Source organism: Haliotis rufescens, unplaced genomic scaffold (genome assembly GCF_023055435.1).
Source record: "Haliotis rufescens isolate VD_foot unplaced genomic scaffold, xgHalRufe1.0.p SCAF_11, whole genome shotgun sequence".
NCBI classification, from domain to species: domain Eukaryota; kingdom Metazoa; phylum Mollusca; class Gastropoda; order Lepetellida; family Haliotidae; genus Haliotis; species Haliotis rufescens.
Genome location: NW_025963791.1, coordinates 34,202,420 through 34,221,807, shown reverse-complemented (window position 1 = coordinate 34,221,807; position 19,388 = coordinate 34,202,420).

Below are 19,388 nucleotides of genomic sequence, written 5' to 3'. Positions count from 1 at the left end.
TTTTACTCTGTGTACATATACCACACAAACAAGATAAAGAACACCTCAGTTTTTCACTATAGTTAATGTGTCATGGTTGATGGGTATTGCAATTAAAAAAGAAACGCACATGTAGATTTTTAGTAAATTTATTGTACCTAATAAAGTCGATATATTTAATTACTATCATAGATACAAATATGCAAATTTAGAGTTCGATAGTCACATGATGTCGTTGTACAAATGCATTGAAAACTGTTCATTGTCATGTCACATAAGGCCACAAGGTTGCGCTGTCCTGGGCTTTGCATCTCCTCGGCACTGACTGGAAAAGTGTACGAATTCTGTCCCGCGGAATTCTGCGGAATTCTGCTTGTAACGCGCTGGCCAGTTGTGGGAGTGTCTGCGGCGTGTTCTGGCGTTGACGTACACGTCGATCGAGTTCATCCCAGAGGTGTTTGATTGGGTTAGAGATCTCAACGGCCAGGACAAGGCGTTGATGTGGGCATTATGGAGGTAGTCCACCGTGACACGAGATGTGTGCGGTGGAGTGTTGTCCTGTTGAAACAGCTCCCTCTGACGGTCATGATTGGAAGAAGGTGAGTTTGATTCATGTATCGATTTGCTGTCAAATTTCCCTGAACCACAACCAAGTCAGATCTCGTGGTGTAGGATATGGCCCCCCACACCATGACACTACCGCCACCGAATTTGTCGAATGTACTCGTACGTACACAATGTGGGGCAAAACCCTTATTTCGACGACGATAAACACATTGTTTTCCACCTCGCCGGTGAAGAAGAAATCGTGATTCGTCGCTAAACCACACTCGTCTACAGTTTCTCAAATTCCAAGGCTTTGGCGATGTTCCGATCGGCAGCGCTGAGTCTCGGCATTTTCGAACTTGAAAAATGTTGACAATTGAATGACAAATTATTGGCTTATGCTTGCCTTTGTATAGCCACTACCGCGAGTTTCGAATGTCATAACTTGCACAAGCATTTTGCTTTACTGTTTTCCTTCATGACATTTTTAAACAAGTGTGAAAACAATGCCGTTTAAGACATTGCAAATTGACAATGGCTGCGTTTTGACGCACCGTTTGTTGAACATCAGGCCACCAACATTTTACAACAACATATATCCAAATAATGTACCGGATTTTTTGTGTAGTCAGGTTCGGTGAACTTCCTCCTAGCTGTGCGTTTCTTTTTTTGAAGACTGTATATACCTGAAAAAAAACACCATTCCGTCTCTATTTGCATACATCCACAACTTCTTTATTTTTTTTATTTATTAATTATTATTTTTTTTTTTTTTTTTTTTTTAGTCCCTGTTACAGATAAGAGCAAATACCCGGGGTAGTGCCTCGGTCAACGTAAGAAAATATATACAGAAAAATAAAAAAAATGTTATTAAATGAGTTTCAGAAGTGATTGTTATGCACGTTGATATTAAAAGTAACACTGATATTAGACATATGGATATTATGGATTATGGTACTCGTACTTTAATTGGACATTGACATTGACACTCATTCACACTCACACCCGCCCACCCACTTTCTGTAATAAACCATACAAGTATTAATATAATGACATTAATACATCACATGACGCGAGACCGCCTCTGTGGTCTAGTGATAGAGCGTCCGCCCGGAGGGCGCAAGGTCCGTGGTCATACCAAGACTTTAAAAGATGGTACTTGTTGTTACCCTGTCTGGTGCTCAGCATTAAGGTATTAAACAAGGACTGGTCGGCTCGGAGTTAGTAGGCTGTGTCTGAGTGGGGTATTCATATTAAACTGAGACATGGTATTTCAGTGGGCTAGCACTATAAAATTGGCATTAGTCCTAACTAGGACCAGCAGCCACACACACGTGCACGTCTTTATCTTGGACGCGACGTTAAACCCCATTTCACCCCACCTCACCTGTTGATTCCTGTCACACCAAGATGGCCGGCCCCTTGTTGAAAACGAAACTTGAAGATTACATCTAATCCAACAAACTTGAATGAATCTCACTCCCAACACAAGTGGAATTGGAACCAACTATATCTGACACACTTTGTATGGGTTGTTGCTTCTGTCATATGAACATATGACGAAAGGGGGACTACACTGAATCCAGGATGGGCTGGCAACAACTACAAACACAACACAATTTATGGATAACAACTTCCTTAATACTGTAAAGGCGACGTTTCGGTATAGATTCTTATACCGTTGTCAAGCAAGACTGAATGAGGACTTACTTACTTACTTACTTACTTTGGAGATTTAACGTGCGCTTTCCGACTGATGCGTATTTCGCACACGGGCCCGGCCAAGCCATTTAATGTGTTTCCGAAAGGGGCGAAGGTGGTCTGTGCAACCCAAGAGGGGGGTTTTAGGGGTTGCTTATATATAATTTGGGAATTTTGAGATTTGGAATAGATGCCGATGGGATTGGGGAGGAGAACTAAGGGAGCTGGGTATGGTGGATGTTTGTTTGTTTATGTGATTTTGATTTGGTGAGTTATTGTGTTTTTAGATGCGTTTTATTAGTTCCGTTTTTATTAAGAATACGCCTAAGGCCTTGAAGTTTTCTAGTTTATTTTGTGGGTTTAGTATTGCTTCTAGAGTTAGAGCCTTGTTTAGATTGAGGGTGGTTTGTAATGCGGTTCGATGTGTTAGGTAGTGTGTGCAGTGGATGAGTGCGTGTTCTGGGGTTTCTGGTTGTTTGCAGTGTGGGCAGTTACCTGTAGTGTGTTTTTTAAATTTTTTTAGGTGGTTATTTAGGTTGGTGTGTCCTGTTTGGAGTTTAGTGATTACTCTGTCGATTTTTTTGGATGGATGGAGAATTTTGGGTTTGGTTAGTGGTTTGCTGAGCACTTTTTTGATTTGGCTATTTGAGTTTAGATATAGGTTATGCCATTTTTTGGTGATTTTTTGCTTGTTTTCACTTTTAATTTCTGATTTTGAGATGGGTAAGTTTAAGCTTATTTCTGGGATTTTGAGGGATAGTTTAGCTGCTTTATCGGCGTTTTCGTTACCGTATATTCCTACGTGGGCGGGTATCCACAAGAAGGTTATTCGTTTGCCTGCCTTAGTTAGGTCGTTGGAGCTTTTAAGTATTTGATTTATTAATTTAGGTCGGTTTTTGGTATTTTTGTTTTGGAGTGCTTGCAGTCCACTTAGGGAGTCGGTAAGTATTAGGATATTTTTGTGTTTTTTGGATTCTTGATTATGGAGGGCTGAGGCCATGCCCATTAGTTCTGCCGTGAATATTGATTGGTTGTTTGGGAGTCGGAAGGATCGTGTGGTTTTAGTTGGTTGTGTGGTATGGACTCCGAAACCTGTGTGTTTGGAGGTCGGATCTGAGGATCCGTCCGTGTAAATGTGACACCAATTTGGCCAATTTTCGTGTATGTATGCTAGTGTGGTAGTTTTAGCTATGTTTGGGTCGGTTTGTTTATTTATTTGGCTAGCTAGTGTTGTGTCTATTTTGGGTATTTTAAGTTTAGGGGTGAAGATATTTGATTGTTTGCAGTTTTGTTTAAGATTTTTAATTTGGTGTTCATTTAGGTAGTTTGTTATTCTTTGGGATATTGGGGTAAGTAAGGGGTGTTTGCGAGCTAGAGCTTGGTTTTTGGGGCTGATGTTTTGGTTTATTAAGTTTTGGATGAGAGGGTTTGATTGGGACGCGGCCCAGAAATTTAAGCTTAGCTGTTCCCTGCGTAGACTTAGTGGCATTTCTCCTGTTAAGGCCTGAAGTGAGGTGTAGGAGGTGCCATGTTGGGTGCGTGTAATTAGTTTGAGAGCCTGATATTGTATTGAGTCAAGTTTTTTAGATAGAGAGTTGTTTAGGGTGTTGTATATGGCGCAGCCGTAGTCTAGTTTTGATCTAATTAGTGATATGTAGAGAGAGAGGAGGGTATCTTTGGATGCTCCCCAGTTAGAGCCAGTGAGGCATCTTAGGGTGTTTAGGTCTTTACTGCATTTAGTTGTTAGGTTTTGGATGTGAGCATCCCAGGTGAGATGTTCATCGAAAATAAGTCCTAAGAATTTGGTTTGTTTTTGAAATTTGATTGTTTGATTGTTTAGCTGGAGGATTGGGGAGGCGGGTTTCATGTTTTTATGTTTGAATACTATTCCTGTTGTTTTTTCTGAGTTAAGGGAGAAGCCCCATTTGTCAGCCCATTGTTGTATTTTATTAAGAGATTTTTGGAGTAGATTTTGGGCCATGTTCATGCTTTTAGTGCGGATCCAGATGGCTCCATCATCCGCGAATTTTGATGTGTTTACTTTAGGGGATAGGCCCTCGAATAGATCGTTTATCATTATATTGAAGAGGGTGGGGCTGAGGATACTGCCCTGTGGAGTACCATTTTCTAGGGGACATTGGTCCGATAGAGTTTGGTCTATACCCACGGTTATTTTACGATTGTTTAGGAAGTCCTGGATGTAGTTTATTATCTGACCTTTGAGTCCTATTTTTTTAAGTTTTTGTATTAGCCCATCGTGCCATACCATGTCGAAAGCTTTAGAGAAGTCTAAGAAGATGCCTGTGGTATATTGTTTATTTAGTTGTCCTGTCTTAATATCTTGTTCTAGTCGGGCGAAGTTATCTAGGGTTGAGCGGCCAGGAGTGAAACCGCTTTGATCTGGGTTTATGATGTTATTTTGGGTTAAGTAATGTTGTAATCTATTTTTAGCCATTGATTCCATTACTTTACATAAGTTTGAAGTTAGGGATATTGGCCTATATGAGTTAGCTTGATTAGCTGGTTTATTAGGTTTAGGGATTGGTATGACTAGGGCCTGTTTCCAGGGAGTAGGAACCTGTCCGTTTAGGTAGATGAGATTGTATAGTTTGAGTAGTGCCTGGAGTAGTTTTAGGGGGAGTTTTTTAATTATTTGGTAAGAAGTTAGGTCTAATCCTGGGGCTGTGCCCTTTTTCCTGTTTTGGATTACGTAGAGGAGCTCCTCCATTGTGTAAGGTTGATTTATTTCTAGATTGTTATTGTTTGGTTCTTTTGTGGGTTTGTTTTCTGTTTTAAGTTTATCTTGGAATTTTTTACTGAAGTTGGTGTTACTGCTAACGGCCGAAAAGTGGTTGGCGAGATTATTTGCTTTTTGGGCGGGGTTGGTTGAGTTGTCAATGTTAGGGGGTTTTTTATGTTGTTTTAAGCCTCTGATTGCGTGGATTTTGCGCCAGACCATTCTGGCATCTGTACGGTTATTTATACCTTCGCAGAATTTTTTCCAGTCTCTACTTTTGGCTATTTGGACTAGTTTTTGAACCTGGTGGTTTAGTTCGTGGGCTATGTTTAAATATTTGTAGTCGCGTTTTGCTTTATTGAAGGCTGATTTACGTTTTCGTCTAGTCTGTTCTATTTCCTCATTCGACCATGGTACCGTCGGTTTGCCTGTCTTAGATGTTTTGAAGGGGATGGAGGTTTTGGCTGCGTTTATTATATAGTCTGTTAGGTTTTTACAATAGGTTTCTGGATCATTATTTTCTATTTCGTTTAAGTTAGCTTCGTTGCAGATATCTTGGAATTGGTCCCAGTTAGCTTTATTGTAATGGAATTTTGGTTCTTGGTTTTCTGTTTGGATTGGTACGTTTGTATTTCCTATGGTTATGTTTATGGGGAAGTGGTCACTACCTAGCGGGACGTCGTGCACTTCCCATTGAGTACTTTGGGCTAGATCTGCGGTGCATATGGTAAGGTCGATAGCCGACATTTTTTGGTTTATCTTATCGTACCTCGTGGGTTGGTTGCTATTAAGGAGTACTAGGTCGTTTGTTTCTATCCATTCGGAGATTAATTTGCCATGATTATCTATTTTATCATCTATGCTCCATGTAGGATGGTGAGCGTTAAAGTCTCCTAGGAATATAGTAGATTTATCGCTTATTTGGAGTAGTTTGTTTAGATCCTCAGGTTGGACTTTTTGTTCCGCCCAGTGGTAAATATTTATGATGTTTATGTTTCGGTTATTTAATGTGATTTTAATGCCGTTGGCTTCTAGGTTTGGCGTGTCTATTTTTATTTCTTCGTAATTTATATCTTCCCTGATAAATATGATTAGTCCTGCGGCTCTTCTTGTTTTCGGTTTAGCTCTGTCAGTTCTAACTGAGTTGTAGTTAGGTAGTGTGAATTTGGATTTTTTTGAGAATTTGGTTTCCTGTATACAAGCAATGTGAGGGCCTTTATTTAGTTTAAATTTAGTTTTTAGTTCATGGCCGTGGGAGGTGAGTCCGTTGGCGTTCCACTGAAAAATATTTAGTCCTTCGAATATTGGGTTCGGGTGATTGGTGATTTATTTTTTATTTTTTATTTTATTCGGTGAGTTCTTTTAGATGGAGGTTAAAGAGGAAGAAGGGAAGATTGGTTAATTTTAGATTGAAAGCTACTTTGTGGAAGGATTTCATGCTAGCTTTTGGTGAGTTTTGACTATGCATGTATGCTAGGAGTAAGGTGAGGTTATTTAGGTTTTGGGTGTTGGTTGGTTGGGGAGTTTGGTTTGTTATAGTTGGAGTAGTGTCTATTGTTTCCTCAGTAATGGAGAAATCTTCGTCATCGGTTAGATTAGGTTTAGCTGATTGAGTTTCCATGGGGGAGGCATGTGATGTGGAGGATTGTGAAGGTGTTTGTGGGATGGGTGTAGCTGATGATTTCTTAGTGTTTGTGTTTTGTTGTTGTGCTTGCTTGTGGGAGAGTGTTGTTACCATATGGGCTGTAGGGTGCTTGGATGAGGGTCGTGTTGTGGTGGTCATTTTGAGGTTTGTTTTGCATGCGGGGGTTGATGTTTTGGCTATGTGAGATGTGGGAGGGTTCGTGGTTGGTTGAGTGGCTGCTTGTGTGTGTGAGGTGGGTGCGGTTTCTCGGTAGGGGGCCCAGACAGAGCTGTCGGTTATGGGTGTGGTGTTTGTTTGTGGGATGGTGTTTGGGTGTGGTGTAGGGAGGAGTGGTTTAGATGCAGGTGTAGCAAATTTTCGTGTTTGGATTTTGGCCGTGTCTATGTTTATGTGTTTGTTGGCCTGCTGGGTGAGTGTGTGTCTGTATGGGCATTGGTTTGAGAGTGAAGTGTGTTGGGTGGATTTGCAGTGGATGTACCAGGGTGTGCATGTGCCTGGGCAGTCTGTTTGTGCGCATTTTTTACATTTAGTTTTACGGTATGTGCATTGGGAGGCAGTGTGGTTGTATTTGAGGCACTTTGTACATTGCTTAACCTGCTTTATGTAGGGTTTGACTTCTAAGTTGGTGTGGGCTCCGAAGGATATGTGTTTGGGGGCTTCAGGGAATTTAGCGGTCTTTTTGAAGTTGATTATGACAATGGAGGTTGGGACCGTTTTTCCGTTTCTAGTTGAGGTTATTCTACGCGTGCTGGTGATTAGGGGTTGAGGGTTTTGGTCTTGGTTTATGTTAGCTTCTAGAGAGTATAATTGTAAGTCCTCATTTGTTTCCCTTGGGTTAACCCTAATTACGCCTCGTGTATATTGTTGCCAATTAGGTGTTTGTTTGATTACCGTGACGTGGAATATTTGAGTTATTTTATTTGCTGCGTTGTAAGATTCTTGGTTAGGGAAGATTATCTGGTATCCTTTGTTGGCTTTTTTAATATTGTTGTAATTTATTTTTTCTCTTTTAAACCAAAGTCCTATTTTATCTGCCGAAAGTTCTAGTGAGAGAGTGGTGCCTGAGCCTGCTGAGAAGAAGTAGAGGGCGAAGGTGGTGAGGAAGGCGGCCGGGGAGGGTGTGGGCGATGGAGGTGGAGTGGATGTGTCGAGTTTGCGTTTTTTGGTGTTTTGAGGTGGCGAGTTAGCTGGTTTGGTGGGGGTGGTGTGTGTCGTGTTTTCGCCATACTCGGTCGGGACGATGTTTTCGAGTGACCTCCCGGAAGTGTTGTGCGCTTCCGCAGGCGTGGGTGAGTAAGGAGCTGGAATGTCTGCGAGTGTGGCGTTGCGGGTGTCAGTCATGTTGTTTGGGTGTTGTGTTGGAGAGCGTGTGTTGTGGTGAGTGGTGGTGGAGTGGGAGTAGTGTTTTGGGGAGGCGAGTTGGTTTGTTGTTTTTACTTGGTGAGTTGTGTTTAGGAGGCGGAGGAGGTTGCGGTGGTTATTTGTTGTTGGTTTTAGTAGGAGGGTTTGTGAAATTGATTAATTATTAAAGATTTATTTTGTTGCTGGAAGGCTGGGATTAGGTGAGACAAGTGGAAAGCGGGGATTAGGAGATATTTAGTCGAAGGAGTGGAGGTATGTGAGTGGTGGGCGTGGGTGGTGAGTAGGAAAGAGCGTGCGTTGTGTTGAGAAGAAGGGGGGATTAGCTGTTTTTTTGTTTTTAGGAGTTGGGTCAAAGGGTGTATTTGAGTGGTGGGCGTGGGTAGCGAGTAGAAATGAGTGCGAGCTGTGTTAGGGATATGGGTGAGGATAAGGTGTTGGTTATTTATAAGAGTTGAGTGTTGTTGTTTTTAAGGATTTAGGGGTTTTGTGATTAATTCGGTGAGAGTGATGTAGGTGAATAAGGATGAAATGATAACGTGATAATTACCGATGATGGAGTTTCCTTGGCTGGCTATCAGGCAATGCTCTGTGCAGGCTTGGGAAGTGTTGCTCGCTTGGCCAAGACTCGATTATTTACAGACCGCTGTCCTATAGCTGGAATATTGCTAGGTTCGGCGTTAAACAACAAACAAACAAACGATGAGAGTGATTTTAAGAGTATGTGAATAAGGCTGAAAGGATAACGTGATAATTACCGATGATGGATTTCTCCTTGGCTGGCTATCAGGCAATGCTCTGTGCTGGCTTGGGAGGTGTTGCTCGCTTGGAGTACAAACTGCAACTGAATGAGGAACATTGTACAGAATATATATAGTAGGTGGAGGATTAACAGTAGAGGATTAACAGTAACAACAATTGCATATATGAGTGGGATAACACGAGTAAGTGTTGACAACAGAAGGATAATACTGTCACAACACGATGGACAGAGAACACACAGGTGGAAGCTAATGTGACATGAAGCCAATTAAACAGGATAAGTGATTATTGCTTGATGAGTTCATAGTAGGTAGATGGGATGAAATAGCCTTGATCTCTGTTGATTGATGGCTTGTGGCGGCGAATGTGGCCTGCTTCTGTTAGTTTTCTTTTAGTGAAATCATGGTGGTTGTTGGAGAGGATTTGGACGTTGTCCCAGCTGATGTTGTGATTTGGACAGTTGCTGATACGGTCCAAGATGGCTGATTTACTGTCTGATTTGATGGTTGAGGTTTTGTGCTCGTTTATTCTGGTGTTGATGTCTACAACTGTTTGTTGTCAGAGAGTCAGACTCTGACTGGATTGGGTGCCTTGCCTCGACTCCAAGACGTTGCACACGATTGGACGTTATTGCTCACTGATATGATTCAAGATCAAAATGTGAAACTGAAACCGAACTGTTATATCATATGACATGACCCTTTATGGAAATGCTGTACAGTGTTTGGATATTAGACAAGAACTGAAAGGAAACTTTATGCTGTGTCTTGGTGAACTGGATACCAGGAACTGCATGCTCTAAGAGCACTTCGTACTTACATAGAACATTCCGCCATTGATGATGTATGGCTGGAAGCTGATATCTGCGGCCCTATAACTACAAGACATGCTGAAATGTTCCCATTACAAACGTTGCCTTCGTTCTCATCTGTATTCACACGTCCCTTGGGCACGCCAGTAAACCAAGGGTTTTTGGGTTCGAATCCCGGTTCGCCCCGATTATGTTTCTGGGTTTGTCAGCAACATACCCGTGCTCGTGGGTTTCACCGAAGTGGTAAACGTCTGAGACCTGCATCACTTCGGGTTTTCTCCCACATTAAGCTGACACGCCGTGATATAACTGGAATACTGTTAAAAGCGGCGTTAAACCAAACTCAATCACTCACTCACTCACTGTATTCACACATGACAGTGTATGAACTCAGCTGTTAGAAGTTTATTCAGAAGCAACAACTGCAATGGTTAGAGGCTGTAGTGAGGATGACACGAGTTCAAGGCCAGAAGGGGTAAAACATGTCAATTCGCATCTAATGGAATTAACAGGCAATGAAGATGAAGACATTTCAGGTCTAGAAGAAAGGAAATCACAGAATGCAACGTCCAAGTCAATGATGAACTATATCTATCGAGAAGGGACCATACTGTTCTTTGTTGCAGCAACTCGAATTGCAGATTGAAGCTGGGGAGTTTGGCCAGATACCTAGCAGATACGCAAGCTTCGAAGACACACCATCCAGAAACATGGAAGGAACTACAACCTGGAATCTGTTTAAAGAATTAAATCCCCTTTGTGTTCATTGGTGCAGACCATGCATGTAGGCATCTTAACAGATGGATGAAAGTTCACTCAAGTGTGACTGGAATATAACGAAGTTTAAATGCTAGACAACAATTCTTACTGGCTTTCCCAGAACATTCACGATTGGCTAGCGAGTTCAAGAGCCACTTTGGTCTTGAAGTAAACAGTGTGAAAGAACATCACAAGCTCTCACCAGGTATTGTCTAGGGAGACCATACTGCTATGGCCAAAATCAAGACCGGCAAACTAACTCATGGTAATCCAATTAACAATGGAGGAGATCTGCTCTACTACTAGATAACTCGTACCTATGTCCCAGAAGAGTATGTGTCCCAGATACTTAACATTGATGAGGTGTACTCATCACTGAGGATCAGTCAGTATCTGGGTTCCAGTAAAGAGACAATACAACCAAATGAACATGACTGGCAGCAAGAGACAAATAGTTACTGTCAGAGACAAAACTTTGCATCTCAAAGAAACCAAAGATTTATATAGTCGATTGATGGTTCTTGCCAGATCAAACCAGCACACTGACCTCAAACATTAAACTGGAAACTATGAGATAACCCTGACACCCAGAGTGTCAAGCGGTATACTGTTACAAGGCGAAGACAAGTCATAATTGATCAGTGGCCTCCAAACATGGCAAGGAAAGAAGTGGTCAACAATCCTGAATCGCCTGCAAGCTTAAACACAGAAACATCCGTCTGCTGTGAATCCAAATCCCTTCACTTGCTGTGGTTGATGGCATGGTGGTTCTCCTGAACCAGAAGATGACACAATTGCCTGCTTTGGAAGAAACAGTTAAAGATCTCTGTCAGAGTTTCAGTGACAAAGTTCTGCACCTCGCAAGGGCATTTGATGAGATAATTCTTGAAGCCCAATTCACGCAAAGGTGCAAACAAAGAACATAGACGACAAGGCAAAGTTCGAGTGCGATACCAAGTCAGAGATGAGGCAAGAGTCACCACGAGACGATTACTGTCCCACGAACAACCATGGCTGATATGACAGAGTGTCTGGCTATAAAGACCCCATTCAGCCATGCTTGACAACGGTATAAGGAACTATACCGAAACGTCGCCTTTACGGTAAATACAGAGGTTATTATACGGTAAATTATCTCTACTTTGTAAAAAGGCCTCACATAAGAACTTTCATTCAACGAATCTGTTCATCACTTAAGCATCTGGCCATACCAGAAATAACAGTATCCTGCCCTTTTTAGAGACACGATGTGGCAGATATACTGATGATCTAGCAAGCAGTACATGCATCCCAGTAACATCCATGTGACTCTCCTCCCTCCAGACACAGATGGTCTTTTGCTGATCATGGCAAATTATCTTCATCTTCATACATATGCATGAGTATACAGACCCGCAAGATGTGGAGCACAGTTGGTGCCAATGGGGATGCCTACTTCTTGCCTAAATGTCTTACCAAAACTATTTACGTATTTTATCAACGAGGACGCGGCATGTACAAGTATTGTCGTGCCATGATCTGCGAGGCCAGAAAAGACAAGCTAGTTTCGTTGAAAATTTCAATTTCCATATTTCAATTTCATAACTTATCTGTTCTCGCCATTGTGTCGCTCCAAGGTAACCTAGATAATATTACCGACCCACTCTTCGTTTACACTAGGTTCGATCTAGGTTGAAGAACAGTCGATTCTTTTTATGACTATATATAGATATATAGTTCATGTGTGATGGTTGGTGGGTATTGCAACACGCAACTTTCCAATTTCGGATGTTCTTCAACTTGTTTTGTGTGGTATATATACACCTGGACACTGTCCTCCTTTTGATACGACCAATACATGATGGAAACTGAGTAGAAGAACTGTTAGGTCGGAATAATGCCCACTGATGACACAACCATATCTCGAGTCAGTGTTGTTTATTCGGTTGTATATAAGTACGGACATGTGCGTGCTTTTGTGAGTATCTCACACATAGATTGGAATACAGTGGACAGCCCCCGTGGTCTAGTGGTAGAGCGTCCGACCGGAGAGCGGAAGGTCCGGGGTTCGATCCCCGACCGCGTCATACCAAAAGACGTTAAAAGATGGTACTTGTTGTTACCCTGTCTGGCGCTCGGCATTAAGGGGCAAAAACAATGACTGGTCGGCTCGGAGTCAGTATCTGTGTGAGTTTGGTATTCATGTTAAACTGCGACCTGGTATCTCAGTGAACTAGCACTATAAAATCGGCATTAGTCCGAACTGGCACACACGCACGCACACGCACACGCACACGCACACGCACACGCACACATACGTGCAATAATCTTGGAAGCGACGTTAAACCCCATTTCACCTTACCCACCTGATTCAAAGTGATTCAAAGTATCTCCCTTGGTCAGAATGTGGAATTTTCGGAACTCCATATCTACTAACAAACCGACTCCCTGAGGAGCCAATTACCACCATTATAAAAGGTTACCTCTTTCTATATCTGACAAATGGGCTTGTAATGTCTACTGCAATCCTTTCTAGTGGTTGTTTAACTGGGTTATTTGTCTCCATTGATGGTGCTTTTTTAGATTTGCGTATTTTCGAGTCCACGGCAACCATCACCAAGCTGTTGCTGCTATCACAGCAAATTCAATTGTTTGTTGGACAATATTTGCAACACAATAAAATCAAAATGGGGCACACATTATCCTTTCAAATTTAATTGCACATTAACAGGCTGGTGTGTATATCAGAACTACATGGATATATTACAACTGACTACTGTCCAGATCACCCATGTAGCTATTTATACAATAACATGAATAACATGGATACAACATGACTATATTGACCTATATATATGAAATTGAGGTGATTTTGAAAGAAGTATGCGGTTGTCGGTTTCCCAGAATGTTTTTGTATCGTCATTTGAACAATTCTGCCTGTTATCTGCTCCACGTCACAACCCGCGTATTGAGTCGTATAACGGTACAGATGAAATTCACTTCCTCTTCTTCTGTTCATTTATCAGCATGACATGCCAAATCCACAAAATAGATGAATGTGTCAACAGTTATAGTGCGAGGCATTTTGTGTGTGTTTGTGTGTTGCTTATCGCCGCACTCAGCAATATTCCAGCTATATGACGGCGGTCTCTGAATAATAGTCTGGACCAGACAATCCAGTTATTGACATCTTGAGCATTGATCCACGCAATTGGGATACTGTTTTGCATCAACCAAGCCAGCAAGCCTGACCACCCGATCCCGTTAGTCGCCTCTTACGACAAGCATAGTCGCCTTTTACGTCAAGCATGGGTTGCTGAAGACCTAGTCTACACCCGATCTTCACGGGTCACATTGCGCGTGAAAATCATGTCCACGCATACTGAATTAAATTCAGATTGTATTTTTCATATCTATTGTTTAACTCTCTCACGTTTGCTCGTCTTAAACTTGAAGAAACAATACATACATATATCGGTAACAAATGTTATATTTGGGATGACACTATCTGAGTTAAGTACAGATTCTCGTACTTTTTGGGGTTGAGTCCCGTCCGGGATTCGAACCCACACTGCCAGAGTGAGGCACCAAATCGCCAGCACGCAAAGTCAGCGATCTTACCCACTCAGCCATCGAGGCTTCCACAAAAATGAAAGTCCGACAACTGGTAGTCTAGATCATGTACTTTGTGTACCCCTCTGACATGTGTTGAGAATCTGTACTTTACTCAGAAAGTGTCATCCCAAATATAACATTTGTTGCATTTGACCACTTTCTAAATGGCATTGTCTGTTTATACATATCTCTGCCGACCTTTGCCAGCTGTAGTTGATTATCAGACACCAGCTATCAATATCACCTTACACAGACAAGGATAAAGTCTCTCTGATACCACACAAGTACATGTATATTTAAACCTGAGTAATGTATAGTGTCGGGCGTTTGTAAACGCGCCTTCTTCAAGTTCCTGTTTTATAGATATAATTAATTTCATTGGTAAAAATCGACACTGATCCTGGGCAATGTTCCAATATGACCGTGGACTGTATACAATCAAGTCTGGACTTGACAATCCAATGACTGATGCCATGAGCAACGATCTCCACTGTCGGGGTAAGAAGACACACAATCAACAAGTCAGCCAGACTGATCACCAGGCCATTACCTTTTATCTCACCTCACCTCACCTCACCTCACCTCACCTCACCCCGCCTCACCTCGCCTCACCTCACCCCACCTCACCTCACCCAACCCCACACAACCCCACCCCACCCCACCTCACCTCGCCTCACCCCGCCTCACCTCACCTCACCTCACCTCACCCCATCCCACCCCACCTCACCTCACCCCATCCCATCCCATCCCATCCCATCCCACCCCACCCCAATGTCAATCACTGCAGTGTCTGATCCAGACTCGATTATTTACAGACCACCGTCATACGGCTGGAGTATTGCTGAGTGTGGCCTCCACAAGACACAAGTGGTTAATATGAATACCTGCTTTCCTGCCATATTATTCTGACAACGGGTGACATCAGCGAAATATTGTTTAAGCGGGATTAAACCCAACTCACTCACTCACAGTGTTCCATAGAAGGAATGAAGTAATCTTTTCTCTTGCACCAAGTATCCAGTAATAATCAATTGAGTAGGGTTTATGCCCGTGTCATAGCGACTGATTTATGACTACCATTGTCTGAAATACAGTTGACTCCAAAGGCAAATTACCCTGTAGCCATGTCTCCATAACTTAATTGTCATAACGTTTTAGGCGCTAATCCCCATTGTTATTCCTCACCAACATTTCAATGTATATTGACTGACAGCCAAACTGGGTTACTTTATCACTTCCCGTTAATTACTGTTATTTATAGTATGACATTTATTGCCTTAATTGTTTCTTGTTTCATAGGTTTCTGGCATGCCGAAGGGACGCAACTCTGCACAGCGAAACACAAGGCCTTAGTCGACTGGGAACCCATGCCCCCTAATAACCAACTGAGATTTGATGACTTTGCAATAAACACATAACAACAAGAGCTATACGCTTAATAATGTGTTTATTCAATCAATGACATAATTGTACATGGATCAATTAGTCTATGAGAAGGCCAGTGAACACATGAAAGATAAAACACAAGGTCCTACCACTCAGTCCACTTAAAGATGCAACATCAGACTGCCATTTTGTTTTACTTCAAGTTGATACTGACAGGAAATTCAAAATATATATATACATTTAAAAAAAATGTGAGAAGATATCATTAAAAAAGGGAAATCTCAACATGGTTGTTGGATAAAAGTAGCTTACTCACAAAAGAAAGCAAGAAGAATCTAGATTACTCACAGTGGTGCCGAGAGTCATGAGGTCATGATTGAAGATGCACCTCAGTGAATGGTGGTTGTGTTTATTGCTAAATATAACATATTACTATATTGCGAACAACTAATTGTGTGTAATTGAGAGTGAAGAGGACGTCTGTTGAAAATCTGAAAATTTAGTTAGTGTGACAGGATTTATGGCCAAGATGTAATAGAGGTAGTGGATTCGCAAGAATTATAACATATTTGTGTTTTGTCCTTACAAAACAATCAATTCCAACAAGCAAAGTGTACAAAGGCCTTGTACAAAATGTAAATATGATGTTGTACCTTTAACACCAGGTACGTCCGACAGATCCTCCGACAACCAGACAACATCATCAGTAACCACAATGCTCAAGTGTCCGAGTCACATGTGAAGCCCCAAAATACCTGTAGATGTGTATCAATTGTACTGGCACTTCCACTGATTATGACAGCTACAACTGTACTCATAATATACTGATGGACAAAAATAGGGGAACACTACATACAGAAAGATGGGAATTTTTGTAGGTACCTCCGAATTGATGCTGTTTTCAGATCTAAGAAACATCTGATACTTCAGTTTCGACTTGTTATTTTCTTGCTCATACATAGAATATATATTAAACAACAGGGTTACTTTGTCTCTGATTGCTAGGTGTCCCCTCATTTTTTGTCCCCATTATACATGCACTACACTATAAGAGAAAACACCATTTCCATAATAATAAGAAATATCTTCTAAAACCAGAGTGGACCGTATAATTCCGACAATATCATAAGCATGTGTTTATGAATCACTATCAAATAGTGATGATATGTGTTTACATAATGGTGAGCATATCCTGACCACTGGTGGCACCCATCACAAACACATGCAAGGGCAAGTCAAATGTTCCCCTGAACAAAAGCGGGAACATGGTAAAAGTCAAAATTGGGAATTACATCAGATATAATTTTGGTCAATGATACATCAAATTTGGGCATGTTCTTCGCCATAAAGCATTTGACAAAACAGTCGTTATTATGATATAGAGATACATTTCTCACTTTATCTCAGCCAAGGAAAGGCTTTTCTTCATCATCATAGCATAGTTTGTTACGTGGAAGATTCCCAACTCATGGTCATGAAGAAAAGGGATGATAGATAAAAATGTGCTTAGAAAGAAATATTTGGTAGTACTATTCGCAATTTCAAGGAATATTTCAGAAACAACTGATACTCCCTTGCTAATTAAAGCATTTTGAATTTGAATTCAATATTTCATTTACATCTGCTTGCCACAATGTTTGAAAGACTAGAATTAAACACTACTGAAACTGTTACTTTCTAATATCAGTAGGCGAAAAGAAATAATTGTCCATATAATGGACAATTATTTTTTTTCGCCTACTGATATTAGAAAGTAACTGTTTCAATAGTGTTTATAAACAGATTGGACTGGCAACACTGGAAATATACTGTTTCCTCTTCTCTTTGCAACTAGTTGTCGATGTGATCAAAATAATGAAAGCACATTAGAAATGTTTCGGTCATGTTACTGGAAACAGAAATTCAGGGTTTTTTTTCCTCATGTATCCCTCGTTGTATTCACACCCAACATGAGACCCAAATACCTGGCATCATGATACATTCTGATTAAGTGGATATTCTGGAACGTTACAATTTCACACCATCAAACAATGTTAGAATGCTGATCATCACTTGAAAATAGGCATTACAGTGTAGACATATGATGACATCTACATATCAAGGAAACACTTTTCTATTCCTGAAATCATGGCCATTAAACATACATTTATACTACTCAAAAGAAATTAAAGAACACCATTACAGATTAACTAGTCATATGAAGGAATCGAGCATTCCTTAACTTCATTTGAGTAGTATAAATAATGTAAAATAACCAAGTCTCCAATAAGTACTTAACACTAAATCATGAGTACTTGTTGAATACTGTCAGTACTGATACTTAAGTGCAGATAAGTCTGAAGCACTTAATGATTTTTTAGGAGGTATTTTATTTGTTGAGGATGTGCAATTTAGTGATATGGTAATATTCTTATATATAACATTGTATCTAATTCATAATCAATTTATTGTAATTGTTTGATAGGGTTAAATAATTATGGCACTGTTTATTTAATACTAATATATTTTTCTAATCCTTAATATCACTGACAAATAACTTTCATAGTGTGTGGATATGGAAAACAAGTTATTCTTTTATCATTTTGTCTATATACTACTAAAAAGAAGTTAAGGACCACTGATTTTTTTCATATTACAGTAACTACGTTTATAACGAACACGCTTATGACACTGTCGGATATAACAAACTGTTTCTTGGTGCCATTCATTTTCTGAACAGATGTTGTACATATGCTTAATTGAACTATAGTTATAACTAATTAAAATTAGTGGTCCCTTTGAGTTCGTTATAACCGTAGTTTACTGTACTAAAGATGATCTGTCATGTCATGACAGATGAACAATGGTCATATGAAAGAATCAGTTGGTCCTAAACCTCTTTTGAGTGGCATATGATAATCAACTGTAAAAACACATATAGATCCAATAGCTATATTTGCAATTCGTTGTACTTTTTTCTTTTAACAATATTTAACAAGTTAATTATTTTTTGGTGAAAAAACCTCTCCATTTAACATAGCATTATTATGAAACATGCTTAAGTATCCTGCATAAGTAAAAAACTGATAAAACATGTTTACATGCTACAGCTATGTATACTACTCAAAAGAACTTAAGAACACCAAATCTTTCATGTTACTATAGTTCTTTAACTTGTTTTGAGTAGTATATTTCAGTACCATACTGGCATAGAGTCTTGGAACAAAATTGCATAACAAGCAAACTCAGTATTGTACAATCGTTTGTATCTTCAACACTGTGACATTTCACGTCTCCAAAAATAAATGTGGTATACATGTCAATAATGAAATGGCATTGATAATACATGTATATAATAAAGAATATTCCACTGACGACTGCAAGAGACAACGACAAAGGCCGACCATTGCTTTATCTGAATTCTAAAACCTTTAAGGGTTGGGATTATTGTTTTAGACAAATTCTCCTTGAGGCTATTCTTTCCAAACATTCGTAATGTTCAAACACAGAATTTTACTTTATACATATTTTTTTCTGTTTTTGGCAGGAAAATGGAACAATTCTTTCACATTAGTATTGGATTTGTTTTTCATATCAAAAATTAAATTCGAGGCCTCATTTCCCCTTAAAGGTAGAATGATCGGCCCCATGATGAAACAGTCAACATGGTGGTATTTTCTTATCATGACTTAGAATGTCAAGTCAATAAGTAGATATTTTTTAGTAAAGGATTATGAGATTCATAGATGGAAACAATTTTAAATAGTACTGTACTGCATTTCAGATAAAGAATTGTAAAATACTTTATAAGATACATGGGAAAGTTTCATGCAAAAGGTTATTGAAAGAAGAAATTGGGCCAAATATCTGAAATCTGGTTACAATATTCTTTGCCCATAAGAAAGTTAACTTCATATTTGACAAAAAAATTATTTTGATTAAATATCTTCTTTTAAGGTCATTCAAGACAGGGCCAAACAATTCAGGCAAAAATAAAACATATTTTCAATGCCAGCTTCACACCATTTCTCATTAACTCAATTAACTCCAGTGGATTACAGTTCCAGATATCACAGTTAGTTTATTCCAAAAACAATTCAGTGAGTGAGTGAGTGAGTATGGTTTTACGC